At 34.3% G+C, this 26,379-nt stretch overlaps 1 non-coding gene across 1 annotated transcript; it reads right to left on the bottom strand.

The window, feature by feature from the left end:
- Positions 1-19,616: 19,616 nt before the first annotated feature.
- LOC128290761 (small nucleolar RNA R71) lies at positions 19,617-19,723 on the bottom strand. Its single transcript, XR_008280548.1, has one exon. It is a non-coding gene; the product is annotated as a small nucleolar RNA R71 (small nucleolar RNA).
- Between the last annotated feature and the right edge of the window lie 6,656 nt (positions 19,724-26,379).

Raw genomic sequence — 26,379 nt, 5'->3', positions numbered from 1 at the left:
TAATCCAGGTAAAATCTCATTTGACCCAATATACCTAGCCAAAATTTCACATAATTTAATTCACCTTTCTTTAGCCTTGAGTTTTAAGTCACAAAGTGTTTTCATTCAATATCATTGGTCATTCATTTCAACTGTTCGATGAAATTAATCTAGAGCTTCATCTCGAACCATAATATCAATAAACGCATTACTTAGCTATCACATATATATACTTTCGAATAATAATGACCTAGACGGTCGAATATTTCCAAAGCACATTCTTCATCAACTGAAGTTTGATTCACATGGTAAGCACATTCTTCACCAGTTTTACAACTTTCAATAATCCCATCCACTTATTCATAATCACCTCTATATTTTCAAGTATTTCACATGATAAGTACTAAATTACCGTATTGGCACATAAAGAACCGAACATATTCCTTATCTTGTATTGGCACATCTAGCTGAACACAACCCATACTCAAATCATAAGGCCTTTGGGCAGAATATACATTAATACATAAGAATATTTCATCACATATTTCATTATACAAGCATACCATTACCAATTAGATCATTCTCATATTTGGAGTTATAATATTAATCACATATGCATACCTCCTTGATACTAATAATTCACTTGAAATCAATCCACCAATGAGTAAGTAATCACGCACTGAACATCTTAAATACATAATACTTATTTGATGGTAACTTCTGCGGATACTCAATATCAAAGTCTTACTTGAATCAAACATTTAACCTTTGGTCTTTAAAACCCGATATAGTACGAGCTCGAAGCCTACGGACATTAAATCAGGATAATATTCTCGCATAAAGCCTGCGGGATCTTAACCCGGATATAGTACTGGCACAAATGCCCTTCGGGACTTATCACATTTATACACTTTCACATTCATCACATTGGCCATTCGGCCTTATCACATATATACACTTTCACATCCATCACACTGACCATTCGGCCTTATCACATAATTAATACTACACACTTTTCACAATTGATCATTCCGCCACATTATACAAATAAAGATAGCACACATTTTCATAAAGGCCATTCAGATGACTTACACACCTTTGATGTTAGCCATTTTGGCCTCACTACACATACATATCTTGTACATCAATTTATTCATAACAAATTTGACTAGGTATACTAGTCATTTACGGCTTATAGCTTCACTTTAATACGGATTTGGTACTTTGATTACCAATATTTAATCGATAGCTTATAAGCAACTCAAATAGTTTTATCAAGGTTTACAACATAATCACCAATTCAGCACAAGCTGTTTTTTTTCCTCAGTAACAGTCATTAAATTATTCGTAAATGGAGCTACGAAACCCCAAATAAAGTACCGTTAATTTTCCCTGAAAATAGACTCATATATATTTTATCCATAAAATTTTTCAAATTTTTGGCTTAGCCAATCAATACCAGATTTTTCTTAAAATTTACCTTGTTTCACTGTTTGACTATACTGACCACTCTTCACTACGAATCAAATTTCTCATTGTACAAAATTCAAAATATGTTTTCGTTTAATTCGTTTGAAACTAGACTCATTAAGGAGTCTAAGAATATAAATATCATCTTATAATAATTTTTTTACAATTTATAATGATTTTCTAAATACAGAACAGAGGATTTCAGAGTCATTCTGACACTGTCTCACACAACTTTAAATATCTCATTATCGGCAATTCCTTTGCTTACACGGTTTCTTTTATAAGAAACTAGACTCGTTAAGCTTTCATCTCATATTTTATTCAGCCTCTAATTCAACTCCATCAATTTATGGTGTTTTTTTTTTCAAAACACGTTACTGCTGCTGTCCCAAGCAGATTTATACAAATTTACTTTTCAAAGTTATCATTCACATATTTAAACATAACATCATATATGCCATCATTTAGAAAAGTCATTGACCTTAACATATATACATAATTCATATTCATTCCATTTAAATACTTAAAACTTACCTCGGATGTTATCGAATTATCATGAATTGACTATTCAGCTACTTTCTCTTTCCCTTATCCGAAATTTGTGCCCCTTTTTGTCCTTGAGCTTAATTAAACAAATTCAACTTATCACATCTCTATTATTCAAAAAAAATCACATTCGGCACATTTAAAAAACATTGATAAGTCTCAAAACACAAGCAACACTTATCAAAGTCATGTAATTTACGCACTTTACAAGGCACTACTACATTTATAATCTTACTTTCATACAACCATTCTTCTTTGACCGAATGCTTCCACTCTCATGTCTTCATTAACAACCTCTGAAACTACAATTTATTCACATCCTTATTTATGTTACATTCGGCTATCATAATAAAAATATATAAATAGTTACACAATAACCACTTTAGCCGATTACTACAATTAAAACAGTCACAAGGACTCAATTAGATTCCACCCAAACATGCTTCAAACACTTTTCAATCAATTAGCCTGCCCAAATACTCATTTTATAACATACACATTTCATTTGAGGCCATTCAACAACAATTCACTATCCTTTAGACCAAAACCGAATGCTCCTTTATGGATTTAGGCTACCAACAAATAGCATAAATTCCATCCTTATGACATTTTACCTATGGCGAATGCTATACTAATATTTTTAAAGAAATATCAATTGGCATATTCACCTTACCACTTCTCAAAATTACAAACAATTCATGTCATCAATTTGGGAGTATATTCGGCATTCAAATAACACATAATAAATTTCTCTTAAAAAAAAATTCTATAAATTAGCCTCCATTGCCGAATTTACTAATACATTACCCCTTTAGCCTAAAGTCATTTTAGCATATAATGCACAAACATTATACCACCACCATTAAATACATGACATAACCGAATCAACAAAATCATGAGCAACGTGTCAAATATAATTCACACTTATCACTACACTTTGGTCAATTTATCAAAATCATTAATAACCATCATTTGATGAAATCACCATAACCAACTTAACAATATAAACAAGCCATTTAAACCCCCAATTTATCAACTTTGACAAGTTTAAAACTCACCTAATGACTAATTACAAATTAAAGCTTCAAGCAATCAAATTTAACTCATCAAGAACTTGGCCGAATACACATTCTTTGACCAAAATCGAAATTCAATGTGGGGTTTATAAGGGATTGCATCTAGCTCATAAATTAAGCTCACAATTTCCTATTCATATGAAATTTAACCTCATGGAGTCTATTAAGTACTCTTAATCCCTTTTCTAACAACAAATGTCAAACATAGGATTTTCTATACAAAACCGTACATGCTTCCATAAAAAAAATCTAAGAGAATAACTCATGGTTTAAGATAGAACTAAGATACAAACTCAATTTCACAAGTTTTCAACAAAAAAATGACATAAACTCATACCTTAGAATCAATCTATGCTAATGGCCAAATGTGTTTTGAGCTTTTTTTTTTCCTTCTTTCTCTTTTCTACTCACGACAATGGAGAAGAAGAAAAGACCCAACTTTGTTTTTCTCACCCTTTTAATTATTTAATTCCTCTTATAATTTATGACATATAATAACTTGATTTATTATAAAACTATTTGATATTGTTTAACTAAAATATAACATACAAAATGCCAAAATGTGTCATTCATGCTCATCCTTGCCGTCCACTACCAAGAAAAAGGAATGTTTGACATGCAAGTCCCTCATGCTTCAAACCATGCAATTTTAGCCACTACCAATTAACCTATGACATTTTCAAGATTTTTCACATAAGCCCTTTTATTTATTTCACATCCAAATGACAAAATTAAAGCATGAAATTTTCACACATACTTATTCATAAATAATAAGCATAAAATATAACAATTAATTATTTTTGTGACTCGGTTTTGTGGTCCCGAAACCACTTTCCGACTAGGGTCAAATTAGGGGTGTCACATGACCACTTGTATCGATAGAAGTTTTCCAGGACCTAAAAATGACCCAAAAATACACTAGTTTGACCCAAAACAATCCCATATCATATCCACACATTTTAAGACATGTTTACAACTTTCTAAACACAATTTGAGCATATTTAATACCTTAAATAACCTATTTACAAGTATGATCACAACCTTATTAACATGAAGCATCAATTTCACTTTCTTGGCATGCAAGCATTATATCAAATATGATCTAAACATAACATATTGTACAAGCATAACCATGTATCTCTATAACTAGCAAACATATATTGTTGGAAAAATTCGATTTAGAAAACGATTTTCTATCACAATAGGAAAATTAAAATTTGCAAACTAAACCAATTTGTGATATTTATTGCAATAAACTATTTTCCCAAAAAAATGCTTGTGCTTTTAGCAAGATAGATCCTAAACATTTCTGAATTTCAACCGAACGACCTTCTTTGCTATTCTCGTACCATGAATTTCTTCTAACGTGGGCTCAAAAAATTACGAATCAGACATTGAACCAGAAATTGTAACACCCCGTACCCGAGTCCGCTGCCGGAGTCGGACACGAGGGGTTAACGGCTTAAACCATTCACTTTCGCAGTCCATTTTAAAAATTTTCCAGGCAGTTGGCTAACTGCGTCACTGTCACTTTAAAAATCATATCTTGAGTTCCAAAACTCAAAAACCAGTTTCGTCATTTTTTCCTGAAACTAGACTCATATATGCATCTAAAAATATTTTTCTAGAATTTTTGGTCGGGCCAATTAGTACAGTTTATTAGTTAAAGTCTCCCCTGTTATAGGGTGCGACTACACTGACCTTCATGCATTACGACCTGGATATCTCCCTGTACAGGGCTTCAATACTGATGCCGTTTGTTTCTATAGAAACTAGACTCAAAGAGGAATCTATAAATATATGGCATGACTCCTAATTATCTCTGGTTAATTTACAATGAATTTCAAAAGTCAGAACAGGGAATCCAGAAACCGTTCTGGCCCTGTTTCATGAAAGCCTAAATATCTCTTAACATACAACTCATATGACCGTTTCGTTTCTTCCATATGAAAGTACATTCATCAAGGTTCATTTACATAATTTATTCACTATTTAATTCCATTCCTACTATTTTTAGTGATTTTTCACATCCACATCACTGCAGCTGTCAACCTCTGTCCTTAAGGTAGATTTTACCTACTTCATAATTTCCTTGATTCAACTAGCCCTTTTAGCATACATGGCACAAAAGATGATCACGATTAACCATTCCAAGGGCTAATCGATTCCAAACATTTCCACATCTCTTAATGGACAACATACAAAATGATTATGATACCATGCCAAAGTGTATACAAGCCATTTTCGCATGGCTATCCAAATTTATACAAAATCAAAGGGTCTATGACCAACAAACGAAAGAGTAGTCCTATACATTAACCAAAATATCCTCTCACTACTAGTCTATTCTATACATGCCATAAGATATTCCAAAACATAGCAGTACCAAACAAGTGGATAGTGATAGTGTGACTAGTTCTTTGACGATCCCCGAGCACAGTAACCGCAATGAGACCTATAAGGCGGAGGAAGCAGAGTAAGCGGAGTAAGCATTACAATGCTTAGTAAGTTTTAAGCGAGTCAACAGATAACAATCGAATTATAACATAGTTGTTCGTATTTTTATTTCACTCTTCCTTCGGGCATACCATCCCTTTACCGAATATGCACATCTTATCATATACAATAGGCGATAAACTCTCACATAAAAGTGAGCTCATGTGACATAGATATATCGTATGATTTCACATAACCTCTCACACTAATCCGATGTCACATAATCATAGGAATAGTCCCATAGATTGCTTTCGTATGCATCATATATAAACTTGCAGTACATACCTGTTTAACCTTTCGCATTGCGTATATTTATAAGCAATTCTTATTACGAAGTCTTACCCGGACATAATCTCCACACGTAGTCATCGGGTCTCACCCGGAACATATTTCCAAGTTTCATGTACACTTAATCACATGTTACAACATTCACATTAGCCATTCGGCTTTACCACATATACATATACACTTTCACATTCATCACGTCGGCCATTAGGCCTTATCACATATATATACACTTTCACATTCATCACATTGGCCATTAGGCCTTATCACATATATATACATTTTCACATTCATCACATCGGCCATTAGGCCTTATCACATATATTATTATGTACAGACTTGGTCTTGGCCGAATCTACATCAATCATTTTCCAACGAATAATTCAATTTCACGCCATACTATCATTTCATATTCGAATACTCATAAACTTACAATTTCACAAATTTTGATATCAAAAATCCATCTAACACTCATGTATCATTTTACAATATCACAATTTAGAATTCAAGTATGGGATCAATCAATAGCTTATGAGCAACTAAAACAAGTTTTTATCCATGTTTACAACAAAATCACATATTCGCTACGAGCTGTTTTCCTGAGCAATGGCCACTAAATTATTTATATCCGGAGCTACAAGACTCCAAATCACTTTCCGTTAATTTTCTCAGAATATAGACTCATATATCTTCCATCCATGAAAGTTTCAGAATTTTTGGTTTGGCCAATCAATACCAGATTTTTCTTAAAGTTTCCCCTGTTTCACTATTTGACTAATCTGACCATTCTTCACTACGAATCAAATTTTTCATTGTACAGAATTCATAATGTGTTCTATTTGATTCCATTTGAAACTAGACTCATTAAGGAGTCTAAGCATATAAATCTTATCTTATAACCATTTTTGTACAAATTATAATAATTTTCCAAAAACAGAACAGGGGATTTCGGAGTCATTCCGACACTGTCCCGCACAACTTTAAATATCTCTTTATAGGAAATTTCTTTGCTTCCACGGTCTCTTTTATAAGAAACTAGACCAACTAAGCTTTGATTACATATTTTATTGAGCCTATAATTCCACACCAAAAATTTATAGTGATTTTCTAAAATCACATTACTGCTGCTGTCCAAGCAAATTATTACAATTTGCTCTTAAACTTCCAAGTCTAAACACTTATGAACTTACCATTTGGGTTTAAGACATATCATGGCCACATCATATCTTATTAAATCAACTCATTATGTCCTATTATGATTGAATTTACTCAACGTTTAATCACTTAAAACTTACCTCGGAAGTGGTCGACGATTAGGTATCCACGGCTATTTGTTTACATTTTCTTTTTCCCTTATCCGACTTTGATCCTCTTTGCTCTTAAGCTAAAGCCGCAGAGCACTTTCGAACACCATCACTCAGCTTGGATTGAAGCATCGGATACAAAAACTTTAACCTTCATGTACAGTTAATTTCGGCATTCAATCCCCTAAAATTTCAGCTTGTAAAGCAAATAAATAGCAGTTTTAGACATCATAGTCTTCATCCATTTAGACAACATTCTTTAACATCTAAATAGCTCATTTATATCATCTACTTAATATTTCATAACTTATCATGCTAGCTGAATATTATTTATTCAAGTTCATCATCTTCATATTCGGCATTAGCATCAAATAAAATAGCCCATTTCTTCCCACTTTGAATCTATGCATCCATTAAATCATAGTTTGTTCAAGCACTCATACAACAAAATTCATCCAATTTAACAAGAAACAAAACTTAATTCCTCCATAGCCACAATGGCGAAAGATCTAGACATCTCAATACCGAAATTTCTAACATGGGTTGCCTAAAGAATTTGGTAGGGAGTTCAAATTTATCTAACATTTCAAGTAACTTAACACATCCACATAGCTAACATGCTAGTAGTATCAAGGCATCAACTAAAATTTTGAAGCCTCTTTGTCAATCCTAACTCTCCAACAACTCCAATTTCATCCATGAGATAAATAGAAGTAGGCTAACCCTCCAAAGGATGTGTAAACCTCCAAAAGCAACATTGAACATACCTTAATCTCAAGAACCACCTTGGCGAACTTCCCTCTTCTTCCTCCTTCAATTCACGGACAAGAAGAACCAATTTCTTCTTTTCTTTCTTTCTCAAGTCACGGCAATGGGGGAACATGGATGAGACAACTTTGTTCTCATCACCCCTCCTTTTCATTTCTTTATTACTAACCCTTTATTCCATTCTTTCTCCCATAACACACTAACACAACATGTTTCCAACATGTTTCACCCCATAACATTTTGTCCATCCTCATGCTCATGGCGCCACCACTTATAAAAAAGAGAGATTTGACATGCAAAACCATGGTTTTGCATGCATGCTTCAATTAGTCATCACACATTTCCTATCCTACTTTCAAAGTTTACTACTAGGTCCTTTTTAGTGAAATTCACATTTATAACCCTAAATCAAATCATCAAAATGTCACACACAATTAACACATATCATAGGCACCAAAATGAATATTAAATTATTTTTATGCCTCGGTTTTGTGGTCCCGAAACCACATTCGACTAGGGTCGTTTAAAGGTGTCACAACTCTCCCCACTTAAGAAATTTTCGTCCCGAAAATCTTACCGTGCATAGTTTAGGATAACGTCCTCTTATTGAATTATATTCATATAAACATTGGCTCATCGATAGCAATTGAAATTCATTATTGATTTCAGATCGATCTATAAAATCATTTTCTTATCTTAAAACAAATACATAAACATTTCTACAAGTATGCACATATTAACATGTATAATTCACATCATCAACCCACATTTTCATTCATGTATAAGCTGTAACCTGACCGAAAGTACACATATACTCAAACATCCCAATAAATATCCTTTATAACTCCATCATATCTCACTATTCAACTTTACCTATTTCCAACAGAAAATCAACTTCCACATACCTGAACATTGAATTCATTTAGCACATTTAATCACCGTTAACGATACCCGTATACAACCGATTTGGCATAAAGCCTCATATAGTATACCGGCATGGGATTTATTTTAGCACATAACCCATATATCCAAAATTATCAGCATTCATCAAAAACTCTTACAGGCTTTCAAATGTCGAATTTAATCGAAATAATTTCTTGAATATGATTAACAAAAAAAAAAAATAGGGGTCATTTAGCAATAGCACATATGGCTCTTACAATGCCATATCCTAGATATGGTCTTACATATGCTCACATATCAAGCCGATGCCATGTCCCAGACATGGTCTTACACACTATCTCAAATCAATGCCTTCGTCCCAGATGAGGTCTTACTTGAATTCCATTTCACACACTTAGTGCCCACTGACCGATCTCGCACTCATAGTGCTCGGTTAAAGGGATTTACACACACACAGTGCCTCCAATCATTCACACACATAGTGCTCTTATTCATTCGTTATTACACATTGAAATGACTTAACCAAGTTGATAAACATCATGTATGTACACTTTTAAACATATCATCTCATTTAAATTTGAATTCGTATAGTAATGAACACTTAAACTTTGCTCAAATTACCGCACGAAGCCTACTAGGCACGAAGGCCGAATACGCCACCAAAGATGATTGCTCTTCGGGACCTAGCCCGGATACATAACTAGCACGAATGCTCTTCGGAACTTAGTCCGGATACATCACTAGCACGAATGCTTTTCGGAATTTAGCCTGGATATATCATTAGCACGAATGCTCTTCGGAATTTAGCCCGGATATATCATTAGCACGAATGCTCTTCGGAACTTAGTCCGGATACATCATTAGCACGAATGCTCTTCGGAATTTAGCCCGGATATATCATTAGCACGAATGCTCTTCGGAATTTAGCCCGGATATATCATTAGCACGAATGCTCTTGAACTTAGTCCGGATACATCATTAGCACGAATGCTCTTGAATTTAGCCGGATACATCATTAGCACGAATGCTCTTCGGAATTTAGCCCGGATACATCATTAGCACGAATGCTCTTCGGAATTTAGCCCGGATATATCATTAGCACGAATGCTCTTTGGAACTTAGCCCGGATATATCATTAGCACGAATGCTCTTCGGAATTTAGCCCGGATATATCATTAGCACGAATGCTCTTCGGAACTTAGCCCGGATATATCATTAGCACGAATGCTCTTCGGAACTTAGTCCGGATACATCATTCTCAATTCTCATGTACATATACACATATAGCAATACTCATTAGTATATCATTTACATTACTTGAATACAAACACAACATGCTTATCGACCATTCAACTTCCAGTTCCATAGCCACATACAAAAATCACATTTATAGTCATAACACTCTTTCAAAGTTGCATCACTTATACCCTTAATTCAATCCGAATCGAAATTCATATACGAGTACATGATACGTACCTGATCAACTTAATAATTTAGGCATATCTAAGTGAAGTTATATCGCAAATTCTCATAGTCAGAAGCTTGCTACAGCTCGATCAGGATCAAGATTCATTACAATACAGCAACCACCTTTTAATAGTCAAAAATCATCACACTATCATTTTATCACTTTATGGCATGTCTAAATAGACTCACGCGTGCTACGTTGTCCTAGAATCGACTAAACCGTAGCTCTGATACCAATAAAATTGTAACACCCCGTACCCGAGTCCGCTGCCGGAGTCGGACACGAGGGGTTAACGGCTTAAACCATTCACTTTCGCAGTCCATTTTAAAAATTTTCCAGGCAGTTGGCTAACTGCGTCACTGTCACTTTAAAAATCATATCTTGAGTTCCAAAACTCGAAAACTAGTTTCGTAATTTTTCCCTGAAACTAGACTCATATATGCATCTATAAATACTTTTCTAGAATTTTTGGTCGGGCCAATTAGTACAGTTTATTAGTTAAAGTCTCCCCTGTTACAGGGTGTGACTACACTGACCTTCATGCATTACGACCTGGATATCTCCCTGTACAGGGCTTCAATACTGATGCCGTTTCTTTCTATAGAAACTAGACTCAAAGAGGAATCTATACATATATGGAATGACTCCTAATTATCTCTGGTTAATTTACAATGAATTTCCAAAGTCAGAACAGGGAATCCAGAAACCGTTCTGGCCCTGTTTCACGAAAACCTAAATATCTCTTAACATACAACTCATATGACCGTTTCGTTTCTTCCATATGAAATTACATTCATCAAGGTTCATTTACATAATTTATTCACTATTTAATTCCATTCCTACTATTTTTAGTGATTTTTCACATCCACATCACTGCAGCTGTCAACCTCTGTCCTTAAGGTAGATTTTACCTACTTCATAATTTCCTTGATTCAACTAGCCCTTTTAGCATACATGGCACAAAAGATGATCACGATTAACCATTCCAAGGGCTAATCGATTCCAAACATTTCCACATCTCTTAATGGACAACATACAAAATGATTATGATACCATGCCAAAGTGTATACAAGCCATTTTCGCATGGCTATCCAAATTTATACAAAATCAAAGGGTCTATGACCAACAAACGAAAGAGTAGTCCTATATATTAACCAAAATATCCTCTCACTACTAGTCTATTCTATACATGCCATAAGATATTCCAAAACATAGCAGTACCAAACAGTGGATAGTGATAGTGTGACTAGTTCTTGACGATCCCCGAGCACAGTAACCGCAATGAGACCTATAAGGCGAGGAAACAGAGTAAAGCGGAGTAAGCATTACAATGCTTAGTAAGTTTTAAGCAGAGTCAACAGATAACAACCGAATTATAACATAGTTGTTCGTATTTTTATTTCACTCTTCCTTCGGGCATACCATCCCTTTACCGAATATGCACATCTTATCATATACAATAGGCAGATAAACTCTCACATAAAAGTGAGCTCATGTGACATAGATATATCATATGATTTCACATAACCTCTCACACTAATCCGATGTCACATAATCATAGGAATAGTCCCATAGATTGCTCTCGTATGCATCATATATAAACTTGGAGTACATACCTGTTTAACCTTTCGCATTGCGTATATTTATAAGCAATTCTTATTATGAAGTCTTACCCGGACATAATCTCCACACGTAGTCATCGGGTCGTACCCGGACATAATCTCCACACGTAGTCATCGGGTCGTACCCAGACATAATCTCTACACGTAGTCATCGGGTCTCACCCGGAACATATTTCCAAGTTTCATGTACACTTAATCACATGTTACAACATTCACATTAGCCATTCGGCTTTACCACATATATATATACACTTTCACATTCATCACGTCGGCCATTAGGCCTTATCACATATATATACACTTTCACATTCATCACGTCGGCCATTAGGCCTTATCACATATATATACACTTTCACATTCATCACGTCGGCCATTAGGCCTTATCACATATATATACACTTTCACAGGCCATTAGGCCTTATCACATATATATACACTTTCACATTCATCACGTCGGCCATTAGGCCTTATCACATATATATACACTTTCACATTCATCACATCTATCACATATATATACACTTTCACATTCATCACATCGGCCATTAGGCCTTATCACATATATATACACTTTCACATTCATCACCTCGGCCATTAGGCCTTAACACATATATATACATTTTCACATTCATCACGTCGGCCATTAGGCCTTATCACATATATATACACTTTCACATTCATCACATTGGCCATTAGGCCTTATCACATATATATACATTTTCACATTCATCACATCGGCCATTAGGCCTTATCACATATATTATTATGTACAGACTTGGTCTTGGCCGAATCTACATCAATCATTTTCCAACGAATAATTCAATTTCACGCCATACTATCATTTCATATTCGAATACTCATAAACTTACAATTTCACAAATTTTGATATCAAAGATCCATCTAACACTCATGTATCATTTTACAATATCACAATTTAGAATTCAAGTATGGGATCAATCAATAGCTTATGAGCAACTAAAACAAGTTTTTATCCATGTTTACAACAAAATCACATATTCGCTACGAGCTATTTTCCTAAGAAATGGTCACTAAATTATTTATATCCGGAGCTACAAGACTCCAAATCACTTGCCGTTAATTTTCTCAGAATATAGACTCATATATCTTCCATCCATGAAAGTTTCAGAATTTTTGGTTTGGCCAATCAATACCAGATTTTTCTTAAAGTTTCCCCTGTTTCACTATTTGACTAATCTGACCACTCTTCGTTACGAATCAAATTTTTCATTGTACAGAATTCATAATGTGTTCTATTTGATTCCATTTGAAACTAGACTCATTAAGGAGTCTAAGCATATAAATCTTATCTTATAACCATTTTTGTACAAATTATAATGATTTTCCAAAAACAGAACAGGGATTTTGAGTCATTCCGACACTGTCCCTTACACTTTAAATATCTCTTTATAGGAAATTTCTTTGCTTCCACGGTCTCTTTTATAAGAAACTAGACCAACTAAGCTTTGATTATATATTTTATTCAGCCTATAATTCCACACCAACAATTTATAGTGATTTTCTAAAATCACATTACTGCTGCTGTCCAAGCAAATTATTACAATTTGCTCTTAAACTTCCAAGTCTAAACACTTATGAAATTACCATTTGGGTTTAAGACATATCATGGCCACATCATATCTTATTAAATCAACTCATTATGTCCTATTATGATTCAATTTACTCAACGTTTAATCACTTAAAACTTACCTCGGAAGTGGTCGACGATTAGGTATCCACGACTATTCGTTTACATTCTCTTTTTCCCTTATCCGACTTTGATCCTCTTTGCTCTTAAGCTAAAGCCGCAGAGCACTTTCGAACACCGTCACTCAGCTTGTATTGAAGCATCGGATACAAAAACTTTAACCTTCATGTACAGTTAATTTCGGCATTCAATCCCCTAAAATTTCTGCTTGTAAAGCAAATAAATAGCAGTTTTAGACATCATAGTCTTCATCCATTTAGACAACATTCTTTAACATCTAAATAGCTCATTTATATCATCTACTTAATATTTCATAACTTATCATGCTAGCTGAATATTATTTATTCAAGTTCATCATCTTTATATTCGGCATTAGCATCAAATATAATAGCCCATTTCTTCCCACTTTGAATCTATGCATCCATTAAATCATAGTTTGTTCAAGCACTCATACAACAAAATTCATCCAATTTAACAAGAAACAAAACTTAATTCCTCCATAGCCACAATGGCCGAAAGATCTAGACATCTCAATACCGAAATTTCTAACATAGGTTGCCTAAAGAATTTGGTAGGGAGTTCAAATTTATCTAACATTTCAAGTAACTTAACACATCCACATAGCTAACATGCTAGTAGTATCAAGGCATCAACTAAAATTTTGAAGTAGGCTAACCCTCCAAAGGATGTGTAAACCTCCAAAAGCAACATTGAACATACCTTAATCTCAAGAACCACCTTGGCTGAACTTCCCCTCTTCTTCCTCCTTCAATTCACGGCCAAGAAGAACCAATTTCTTCTTTTCTTTCTTTCTCAAGTCACGGCAATGGGGGGGGGGAACATGGATGAGACAACTTTGTTCTCATCACCCCTCCCTTTTCATTTCTTTATTACTAACCCTTTATTCCATTCTTTCTCCCATAACACACTAACACAACATGTTTCCAACATGTTTCACCCCATAACATTTTGTCCATCCTCATGCTCATGGCCGGCCACCACTTATAAAAAAGAGGGGTATTTGACATGCAAAACCATTGTTTTGAATGCATGCTTCAATTAGTCATCACACATTTCCCTATCCTACTTTCAAAGTTTACTACTAGGTCCTTTTTAGTGAAATTCACATTTATAATCCTAAATCAAATCATCAAAAATGTCACACACGAATTAACACATATCATAGGCACCAAAATGAATATTAAATTATTTTCATGCCTCGGTTTTGTGGTCCCGAAACCACATTCTGACTAGGATCGTTTTAAGGCTGTCACAGAAATGATTTATTACATTCAATGGGAAACTAATTCTCTATCAATAGTAATGGTAGAATTATAATTCCCAAAAAATAGAATTTATACTTAAAAAATAAATTCTCTATACTTTCTGGTAGAATAACAATATCTCAAAGTTATGCATAACTTGTGTTGTATGTTAATAGCTCTACCAGTGTCATCTATTTATAGGGAGAGATAGGGGAATCCTGGTTGAATTAGTAAAACACAAGTAATATTTATTTAATAGAAAATTAGTCTTTTGGTCTAACTAGAAGAGGGTGGCAGCACACCTTAGTTAAAAACACTAGGGTTGCCGCCCTTTACATGTAATATAAAGGGAATTAGGCCTCTATTATATTGGATCCTATATATATGTGCTTCATGGACTTTTAACCCAATGCTTTATAATTTAATCCAACCCAATATATGTTTTTCTATTTCTCAAAATAAATATTATTTATTGATCTCTCGCAATTCTTTGTAGCAGATTAAACCTTTTTCTATTCTTAATGAGCTCATTTGAAAGCAATTTTGTTACTTTTTAATTAGTTTTCATATTTAGCATTTAGATAATAAAATGAGCAATTTTAACATTCTACGTGACCTTGTGGGTCGAAATAGGCCTAAAGGTAGACTAATAAGTTCAGTGAGTGTGGATGACATCTTTTAAGGGTAGAAAGATAGTAGACTGCTCCTTATGTTGCAACATAGAGTTGGGATGTCGTAACACAACAGGCAGAATACCAAAGGAGCAATCTTCCATCAGTGTTGCGACACCAAAGCGACATGGCCACTTAATGAAGAAAGGGTGTTTTCGTCTACACAGCATACTTTAATGAAGATTAGTCAGTCATTTTAGGTCAAGAATGAGCTATCAAACCTAGGCCTATAAATACTATTTCTCAAAACAATTTAAGGGACTCCCGGCCTCTTAGTTATCTTCACCTTCATTCTTAGTTTAGGTTTTTACTTGTAGTTTTTATTTCAGTTTTTGTTTTGTTCTTCGAGAGATCTAGATTGTGTATTCATCAAATTTGTTAAGAATTTTTGTTCACTATTCAATATATATATATTAGGATCTTTCTCATCTTTCCTTTGTATTGCAAATGTCTATATTTCAATTCCAATCTATTGTGTGCGTTAGATCCATGAGTAACTAATCTATTAGGAAGATTAACAAGTGGATGTGGGATTAGTTGGAAACTATGTAGGGTTTCTTAATGAATTAGTTGGTTGGGAATAGAAAATTTTAAATCTTAGGATTGACAACCCTAGGAAGTCATGTAGGTAAATATGAACCCAAAATCAGTATGGTCTACAATGAAAACCTTACCCTAACTCGTTCTAGCCCGTAACATCGAAAGATAAGTAGCGCTTGTCGACTCATTAGGTTAGTGGAAGGTCGAGAGGCCCTACTAGGTTAATGACTAGCTGATTGAATTTAACCAGAAATAGGAGTTAACTATGAACACTGAAACAAGTTAGTCTTTTGTCTTTAAATATGATTAAATTTACAATCTGCTTCTGTTGTTATTGTACTCTTTCTTTAAAATTCCTTTTTATTATCAATTTATGAACTATTGTAATATAAATTACTTAAAGTACTAATTAGACCTGTTAGCGCAGGAATTAATTTTAGTTTAATCTAGCCTCTTTTGGGTACAATCCTCGAAGTACTTCTGTTACTTCGTTGTAAAAGCTATATTACAACTTGACTAGTATACTTGTGGACATCGCCTTATTTTTTATCTTTTGTAGCAATATTCTCAATTACGATGTTAGCACATCGAGAGGCAGTCAAGTTATTAGCACTATTGCCAGGGAGGCTTTGCAAGTAAATTAATCTTAATTTTGCGCTTAATAGGATAATTAGGAAATTTTTCAAATTATAGATACGATTTTTAATTTTAGTTAACTTATTTAACTTTAAAACTTATTTATGTTCTATTGTGGATTTTAACATATGAGTAGATATACGGACATTCTTGTTAGACAAGTTACAATTCTCGAAAGAAGTGTATCAAGCTAATAGGGACAATTAATTTTCATATTCATAACACTATTACATTTCCCCTTCGATCATTTTGTTATTACTAAAAACTAGCAGGATGACGCAAGTATTAGGAGAAGTACCTTTTGATATGAGTTGGTTAAAACCCAACATTGTTCTACCTATTATTGAAAATTTGCAGGTTGAACTTAGTCCTGCACTACTAATGTGGATATCTTTAAATCTCACATTCAACGATCACGAAGATGGAGATTCAATACTATTCCTAAGACAATTCGAGTAGTTATGTAGCACAACCGTGTATGCACGTGTCCCACCAAAAGCCATTAAACTGCTACTCATTCTGTTTACCTTAAAAGGTCAGGCGAAGGCCTGGCTAGATGCTCTACCCCCAGAAACTATCACTACGTGGGTAGAATTTGTATAGTTATTCTTACGTAGAGTAGTACCAATGACCACTGTGTTCATTATATGTGAAAAATTATTCAGATTCAAGCAAGGTGCTATAGAGAAGTTGGGGCAGGCATGACAAAGATTCAAGAAAGTTTTCAGAAAGGTATTAGGAGAAGGCATTGTTTTAGTCATACAACTATTACATTATTATGACGGTTTGGATGGGGATAACAAAAAATAGTTTGACATCATAGTCGAAAGAAGTATTTGGTCTAAAACTGGCTGAGGAAAAATCATACTGTTGGAAAAGGTAAGCAACAATGATTATACATAGGGACTAAGTTGGAAAATGGAAATTATGAAGAAAGTGGAGAGAAAGTGATAAGCTATAAAAATAACATATTTTAATCTCATTCTTAATGCATTTTTTGATGATTAATTATGCAAATTAGTGAATTTGGTGCTCCTAATCTTTTAAATTCATGTTTCTATACTTAGGAGAGCATTTTAGAGTGAAAAGAACGCAAAACAAGCCAAAATTAGACAAAAAAGGTACTTTTAGGATCCACACGGGCTGGCCACATGCCCATGTGCCAGCCCATGTCAATTTCGCACTTTGCTTCTTAAATATGTGGAAAAACCAAAATTTTATGCTTTCTAAGCATTCTAAAGACTACAAATGCCAATTATAAGAATAGAGAAGGGGGCAATCAGAGAAGATCGAAGAAAACACTCAAAGAATGCCTTCGGAATCAACTCGGGAGTGAATCTCCCTTAAGATCGAATATCTCCATTTAATTTATTTCGAAGTTTTATCGAGTTTCTTTATGTCTTGAGGTTATCCCAAATTTGAGATGTTTCTATTCAGGATTATGAACTAAATTCCCTAGATAACTAGGGAGGATGAAAACTATGATGAATCTTATTATTTAATTTCTATTTTTGTGCGCTAAATACTTGATTCTTGTTCTCAATTATGTATGCTTATTTTTGTTTTAATATTTTTGGGATATTAATTCATGTTTAATGTGCTTATTTCAGTAGAGCAAAAGTCTCTGTGTAAGAGTAGATCTAGCATAATTGACTGGAGTTGCATGCAATCCTAGAAATAGGATGACGTAAATCTACCAAATTAAAGTCAAATCTAATAGGGGAATCCATAGATCGGGTTAACGTGATGATAGGGGTTTTAATTAGAAAAAGATTTCAATTAATCAACCTAGAGTTAGTTGTTCTTACTCTCGAAAAAGATATTAACATTTAGGGATTTCTACAGATCAAGGCACAAGTGAATAATTTAATTCAGATTTAGAATAATAGGTGAAGTCTAGGTGGATTCTTTCCTAGGTATTGTCTTTCTCATTAGTTATCTTCAATTATTCTCTCTGTTGCATTCTTAGTTAAATTAGATTAGTAAATTTAGATTAAGAACAATCACTCCAATTTGTCAGCTAAATAATAGAAAAACAGTAATTACTAGTACTTTTAGTCCTCATGGATACGATATTCCCAACTCACCATAACTATATTATTGTTTGATAGGTGCACTTGCCTTAGTCGTACTTATAGTTAGTTTAGTGACCACCAAGTTTTTGGCACCGTTGTCGGGGACTAAAATATTAGGAACACTTTATTTTTATTAATTTAGCCATTTATTTTTATTACATTTTATTTTTGTTTTTAGTTTAATTTTTACATTCTAATTTATTTTCTTTTATTTGCTTCTGGTAGGTTCTTTTAGTTTAATTTTGACAGGAAGAAACCCGTCAAGACCATTGTTATTTGACAGTGAAACTGAAAGCACCACTCGTAGAAATTGTAGAGAGGTAAGGAAAAATCGACAGAATATAATAGACGAACAAGAGAACATTATTTTTACTGAGGAGATGGGTGGTAATCAGAATAATCAGCTATCTTTTGCAGTTTCTACAAATCCTGTAAATCTAGATTTTTTTCCTCATACTATGTACGATTATGTCGAGCCCACTTTAACTAGGGCTGAAACGAGTATTGTGGGACCCACTATTGTTGCAAATAATTTTGAACTAACACCAAACACTATTAAGATGATTCAACAATTTGTTCAGTTCAATGGTTTGCAAGACGAAGATCCATATACTTATTTGGCCAGCTTTCTGGAAATCTGCGATACTTCCAAATTGATGGCGTCACTAACGATGCCATTCGCCTACGGTTGTTCCCTTTCTCATTGAGGAACAAAGCTAAGCAGTGGTTGTACTCTTTACCATGAGGTTCCTTCTACTGAAGTACTTTCCACTGGCTAAGACAGCCAAGTTGAGGAACGACATGTCTTCCTTTGTGCAAGTCGATTTTGAGATGTTATATGATACATGGGAGAGATATAAAGATTTATCGAGGAGGTGCCCTCACCATGGGTTACCTCTATGGCTACAAGTTCAAACCTTTTACAATGGTTTGAATCCCTCAACTAGGTAAATAATCGACACAACAGTCAATGGAACTCTAAATAATAAAACATCCAAAGTGGTTCATGAATTTTTTGAAGAGATGTCATTGAATAATCATCAGTGGCAAGTCATGAGGATGAAATCGATGAAAGCAGCCAGTGTCTTTAATTTATATGCGATCCCCATGTTATCAAATCAGGTAGAAATATTAAACAATAAATTTGATGATTTATATCTTTTTATGCTGGTAAATCTGATGATGCAATGTGATGCAAATGGAAGTGGAATAAATAATCTAGAAGATATACCCTTCAATCCTAGCACGGAAAATGAGCATATCAATTATATGGAATAACCCTTATAGTAATCATTATAATGCAGGTTGGAGAAATCACTCAAACGTTTCATGGGTTGGTCAAGGAAACCAAATATCACAACCCCTTTCAGGTTTACAACAACCTTATTAGCCAAAGAAGAAGCCGAACCTTGAGGAGATATTGGTGAAATTTATTTCAGCATTGGAGACTCGTTTTCAAAACACTAAGACGACTTTGACAAGTCAGCAAGCATCAAATTTGTAGGCTCAAAAGCAGGTGGAGCAGCTTGCTAGATTAGTTTCAGAAAGGCAACGAGGTAATTCACCTACTAATACTGAACCCAACCCAAAAGAGCATGTGACAGCAGTTACATTGAAGAATAAGAAAGTGTTGGCTGAACTCGAAAAGTAGCTGCAATAGGAAGCTGATAAGGCAAATGATGAAGGGGTAAAACCCAAAGTAATTCAGACACCAGTTGTTAAAGAATATAAACCACCGATCCCATATCCAACAAAGTTGAAGAAAGACCGCATGGTGAACAATTTGGTAAATTTCTTGAACTTTTTAAGCAATTACATATTAATTGACCTTTTGTTGAAGTTATTTCGTAGATGCCCATATATGCAAAATTCTTAAAAAAGCTATTAACAAACAAAAGGAAGTTTGAAGAACTATCCACTATGGAACTCAATGAGGAATGTTCAGCTATTCTCCAAAATAAACTGCCAACTAAGCTGAAAGATCCAAGAAGTTTTATTATTCTCTATTTTATTGGTAGTTTAAATATTAAGAAAGCATTAGGTGATTCGAGTGCTAGTATTGATTTGATGCCTTATAAAATATTCAAGCAACTTGGTCTTGGGGAACCAAAACCCACTAGGTGAGTATTCAATTAGCCAATAAGTCTGTTAAATATCCTAGGGGTATTATTGAGGATGTACTTGTGAAGGTAGATAAATTCATATTCTCCGTTGATTTTGTTGTGCTTGACATGGATAAGGGTAGTGAAGTGCATTTAGTTTTAGGTCGCCCCTTTTTAGCCACTACTAAGGCTGTCATTGATGTGGGTGACTCTATTGATCGTGTTATTCAAGATTCATTACAGGAAATTATTCATAAGGACACGTTGGAACTATGTTTTGTTCAAGGAGAGAAGGTAGGTGACGATAATGCTGTGATAAGTGAGATGAAAATTGATTTAGATTCTAATGAGTCTTCACTGAGACAAAAAAATTATGAGGACATTGAGATAAACAAGGAATTAAAACTAAAACCCTCTATTGAAGAACCTCCCAAATTGGAATTAAAGCAATTACCAAATCACCTAGAGTATGCATTACTTGGAGACAATTCTACATTACCAGTGTTATTGCTTCAGATTTAAAGCCAAATGAGAAAGATGAGTTATTGAAAGTGTTGAAGGAACATAAAAAGAGCTATAGCCTGGAAGATTTCTGACATCAAAGGGATCAATCCTTCTTTATGCACCCATAAAATTTTAATGGAAAATGAGTACAAACCATGCATGCAAGCTCAAAGAAGGTTAAATCCTAACATGAAGGAAATTGTTAAGGTTGAGATAATTAAACTTCTAGATGCTGGAGTTATTTATCCTATTTCTGATAGTGCTTGGGTGAGTCCTATGCAGGTTGTTCCTAAGAAATGAGGCATGACTATTGTGGCCAACGAGAAAAACAAGTTGATTCCAACAAGAATAGTCACAGGGTGGAAAGTTTGTATTGATTATAGGAAGCTAAACAATGCCACAAGGAAATATTATTTTCTTCTACCATTCATAGATCAAATAGTTAGAGAGATTATCTGGTCACATTTATTATTGCTTTCTAGATGGACTTTCTGGCTACTTCCAAATCCCAATAGCTCCCGAGGACCAAGAAAAAATGACATTTACATGTCCATATGGTACATTTGCTTATCAAAGAATGCCTTTTGGATTGTGTAATGCTCCTACTACTTTTTAGCGTTGCATGTTAGCAATCTTTGATGAACTTGTAGAAGATATTATGGAGGTATATATGGACGACTTCTCAGTATTCGGTAATTCTTTCCACATTTGTCTTAAAATTTTAAAAATAGTTTTAATGATATGTGAGGAAACGAACCTTATGATTAATTAGGAAAAATGTCACTTCATGCTTCGAGAAGGGATTGTGTTGGGCCATAAAATTTCTAGTAAACGGATTCAGGTTGATAGAGCTAAAATTGAAACCATCGAAAAACTACCTCCTCTTAGTTCAGTTAAGACTATTCGAAGATTTTTTAGGACATGCTGGATTCTATAGGAGATTTATAAAAAAAAAAATCTAAAATAGCTAAGCTCTTAACTAATTTGCTAGAAAAAGATGTGTCATTCAATTTTAGTCAAAATGCTTAGATCCATTTAATATTCTTAAGGAAAAATTAATTAATGCCCCGATCGTGGTTGCACCTGATTGGAATTTACCCTTTGAACTAATGTATGATGCCAATGATTTTGCCGTAGGTGCAGTTCTTGGACAACAAGGAGACAAGCATTTTCAATCAATCTATTATTCTAGCAAAACTTTGAAAGATGCACAAAAAAATACACTACTACAAAAAAAGAATTGCGAGTTGTGGTTTTTGCATTCGATAAATTTAGACCATATTTAATATTATATAAAGTTGTTTACACTGACCACTCTGCTCTTTACTATCTTCTAACTAAATCAGATGTAAAACCTCAACTTATAAAGTGGATTTTATTATTGCAGGAGTTCAATTTGGAAATCTAAGATAAGAAGAGAGCTGAAAATCTTGTAGCAAATCACCTTTCAAGACTAGATAATCCCCACCTCAAAGAGCTTAATGAGAACGAGATAATGACTCATTTCCTGAGGAACAACTCATGGTTATAATTGATTCTGAAGTCCCTTGGTTTGCGAATATCACAATTTACTTAGTTGCTAACATCCTACCAAAAGGGTGGACACATCATCAAAAGAAATAGTTCTTTGCTCATGTGAAAATTTATTTTTGGGAAGACCATTTTCTTTTTCATGTATATGTAGATCAAGTAATCTGAAGGTGTGTTACAAAATTAGAAATGAATAAAATCTTGGAACATTGCCACTTAGGACCGATAGGAGGACATTACAGTGGAATCATACAGCACGTTGAATTAGGTTTTTATTGGCCCACACTGTTCAAGGATGCTAACAGGTATGTTGCTTATTGTGATAAATGCTAAAGAACAGGTAATATTTCTAAATGTGAGAAATGCCTCAAACTTATATGTTTTCATGTGAATTTTTTGATGTCTAGGATATTGATTTCATAGGCCCATTTCCTAGCTCTTTTGGTTATAAATACATTTTAGTAGCTGTTGGTTATATGTGAAAATGGGTAGAAGCTCGAGCTTTACCTACTAATGATGTTAGAGTGGTAGTTCGATTTCTTAAGAAGTTCTTCTGTCGATTTGGAACATCTAGAGCAATTATTAGTGATAGGGGTACACATTTTTGTAATGCTCAATTTGATAAGGTCCTTAAGAAGTATGGGGTGCATCATAGAACAACTACCCCTTATCACTCTCAAACTAGCGGGCAAGTTGAAGTTGCGAATCGAGAACTCAAATGCATCCTAGAAAAATCTGTGGAGTCAAATAGAAAAGATTGGGCGATAAAACTACATGACGCTTTTTGAGCTTATAGGACCGTGTATAAAACACCCACAAGCACATATCCTTACAGACTTGTATATGGAAAGAGTTGTCATTTATCGCTTGAACTCAAACATAAAGCATTTTGGGCAATAAAATTTCTAAACTATGACCTTAAACTTGCAAGTGAGAAGAGATTGATGCAGCTAAATGAGTTAGACGAGTGGCGAACTAATGTTTACGAGAACTCGAGAATATATAAAGAAGTGACAAAGCAACGCCATGACGCTCGTTTGAAGTAGCCCAAACAATTCACAGTTGGGGATCGTGTCCTTTTATACAATTCAAAGCTCAAATTATTTCCCAAAAAGCTGAAATCAAGATGGCCAGGTCCATTTGTGGAACAAACTATTTTCCTATACGATACAATAGAGGTAACACATCCGGCGTATGGCACATTCAAGGTAAACAGACATCGACTCAAATTTTTATAGTGGTGACAATTTTAAAAAAGATAGAGAGAAGCTTCGACTCTAAGAACCACCATAACAATACATAAGGTAAGTCGAGCTTAGGCTTTAAATAAGCACTTCTCGAGAGGCAACTTGAATGTTTAACTTTTGCTAATTCCTTTAAATCTATTGCATGCTATTTTAAAATCTTAAATTAGATAAATAAATAAAAAGTGTGTTTTTTGACCCATACGGCCTAGGCACACAGGCGTGTCCCAGGCCATGTGCAAACTAGGGCAATCAATAGTGCATCACACGGCCTAGACACACAGGCATGTCCTTGGCCGTATACATAAAGGAGCATTTGACAGTGAGTTATACGACTTAGCAACATGGTCGTGTGGATCCTGAGACTTTATTTTTCTAAAAATTCAATGGAGACACGACCTAAAATGGTCCACACGGTCATGCAACACGGCCGTGTGAACCCTGGAGCTAATTTTTTCAATTTTAAATCAAGTCAGAGAGTTAAACGGGTAAGGCACACGCATGACACACTTGCATGTAAAAGTTTAGATGAGCATGGGAGAAGCGAAGGATATTGAATATGACCGTGTGAAGAGTGGGATAGAAATTTTATCTCACACGGGTTGAGAAGGCACTACAAGAATGTGTGACGCGGCCATGTGGCCCAACACGAGCCATTATACGATCGTGTTGCCCCTTTTTAACCCCCAAACTCTAATTTCTTTTTACTTTCATCTTCCCCAAATTATCACGCCCCACACCCTAGCCCTCATCCCCGTTTCCCCCTTCGAACCCTCTCTCATAGTCGTCCTCCTCTTCTCCTTCACTGTCGTCGAGTACCCACGACCCCTTTCCCTTTTTTCTTTCTCCCTAACATCCCCAGCCTGTCTTCTCCTCTCCACCAGCCACACACGAACAACAGTCCCATTCGTACCTCCTTCCTCCCCTACCAGAAACTGTAACCCACCCCACCGTCCGCCCCTTCCCCGATCTCCCTCTTTTACGTCGACCATCATGCATACCTTTGGCCACCGTGTCATCGTCGGTCCTCCCTAGTTCCTCTATTTTAAATTCTTTATTATTTTATTATTTTATGATTTTCTTTAAATTATTTATTACTTTATTCTATTTCTGTTTATGTCTATTTCATTTATTTATTTATCTCATTTTATTAATTTTATTGTTCTTATTTAATTATGTTATTGACTGCGCTTTATCCAAAATCAAATAATCAATTATCACATTTTCTTCAATAGATTAACAAAAATCATTTGCATAAGCATACCATTGCATACACTATCAAAAAGTTCTTGCATTTACATTCAATAACATATTTCTTTTTATATCAATCATATACCTTAACAAAATTATATAAAGATCATTCCCAAGTTTTATTAGCCAGATGAACTATAGTAACATAACTTGGATACATAGGTAACTCCATTACACCAGAGAGTGTCAAATGTTATAGAAAGGCACTGTAGTGCAATCAAAGACACTAAAGTATATACAGAGGCATTGAAGTGTAATCTCATACTAGTGCGCGTGCTAACCCTATTGGCATGCTAATTGTATCCTAATCGTTTACTACGTTCAAACGAGCATTTAACAAGATTCTTAATATTTATAAATCAGAGGCACTTCCTTAATATCCATGCACATGTTGTAAATAAGTTATGTTCAATTCCAAGATCCTATAACTCATGTTTCACAAATATTCATCAGTTTCCAAATAAGTACTTTATCACCTTGTACTTAATTGTAAACAATTTATAATTTCAATCCAATATCAAACATTCAACCACATTTCAATTAAAAACTAATTCAAAACAGCATAGGTTACAAATATATATACATTCGTCTATACTATGAACTTACCTAGTTTATAAATATCGTATTACTCATCAAGTTTGTAATAGCCAACCCGATGAAAACTCAGGATTCTTGTAACAACTCATTTTTCAATGGTGTTAAGAATAGTGGTTTTAGGACCACAATTCTGATGAGAGAGTCCATAAATATATTTAATAAATATCTTTTAGTTTAAATATAGTATAGTAGTGAATTGTGATTTAATAGATTTTATTAATTGGTCAGTTAGTGAAGGTACAAGTGATGCGTAGTGAAAGTTAATTGGTTTTTTAAAAATGAGGTATCGAGACCTCATTTTTGTAAATCGAGCCCGTGAAC

The sequence above is a fragment of the Gossypium arboreum genome, chromosome 3, assembly GCF_025698485.1.
Source record: "Gossypium arboreum isolate Shixiya-1 chromosome 3, ASM2569848v2, whole genome shotgun sequence".
Classification (NCBI taxonomy): domain Eukaryota; kingdom Viridiplantae; phylum Streptophyta; class Magnoliopsida; order Malvales; family Malvaceae; genus Gossypium; species Gossypium arboreum.
The sequence above is the reverse complement of the archived record's forward strand: the minus strand, read 5'-3'. Positions and strand labels throughout refer to the sequence as shown.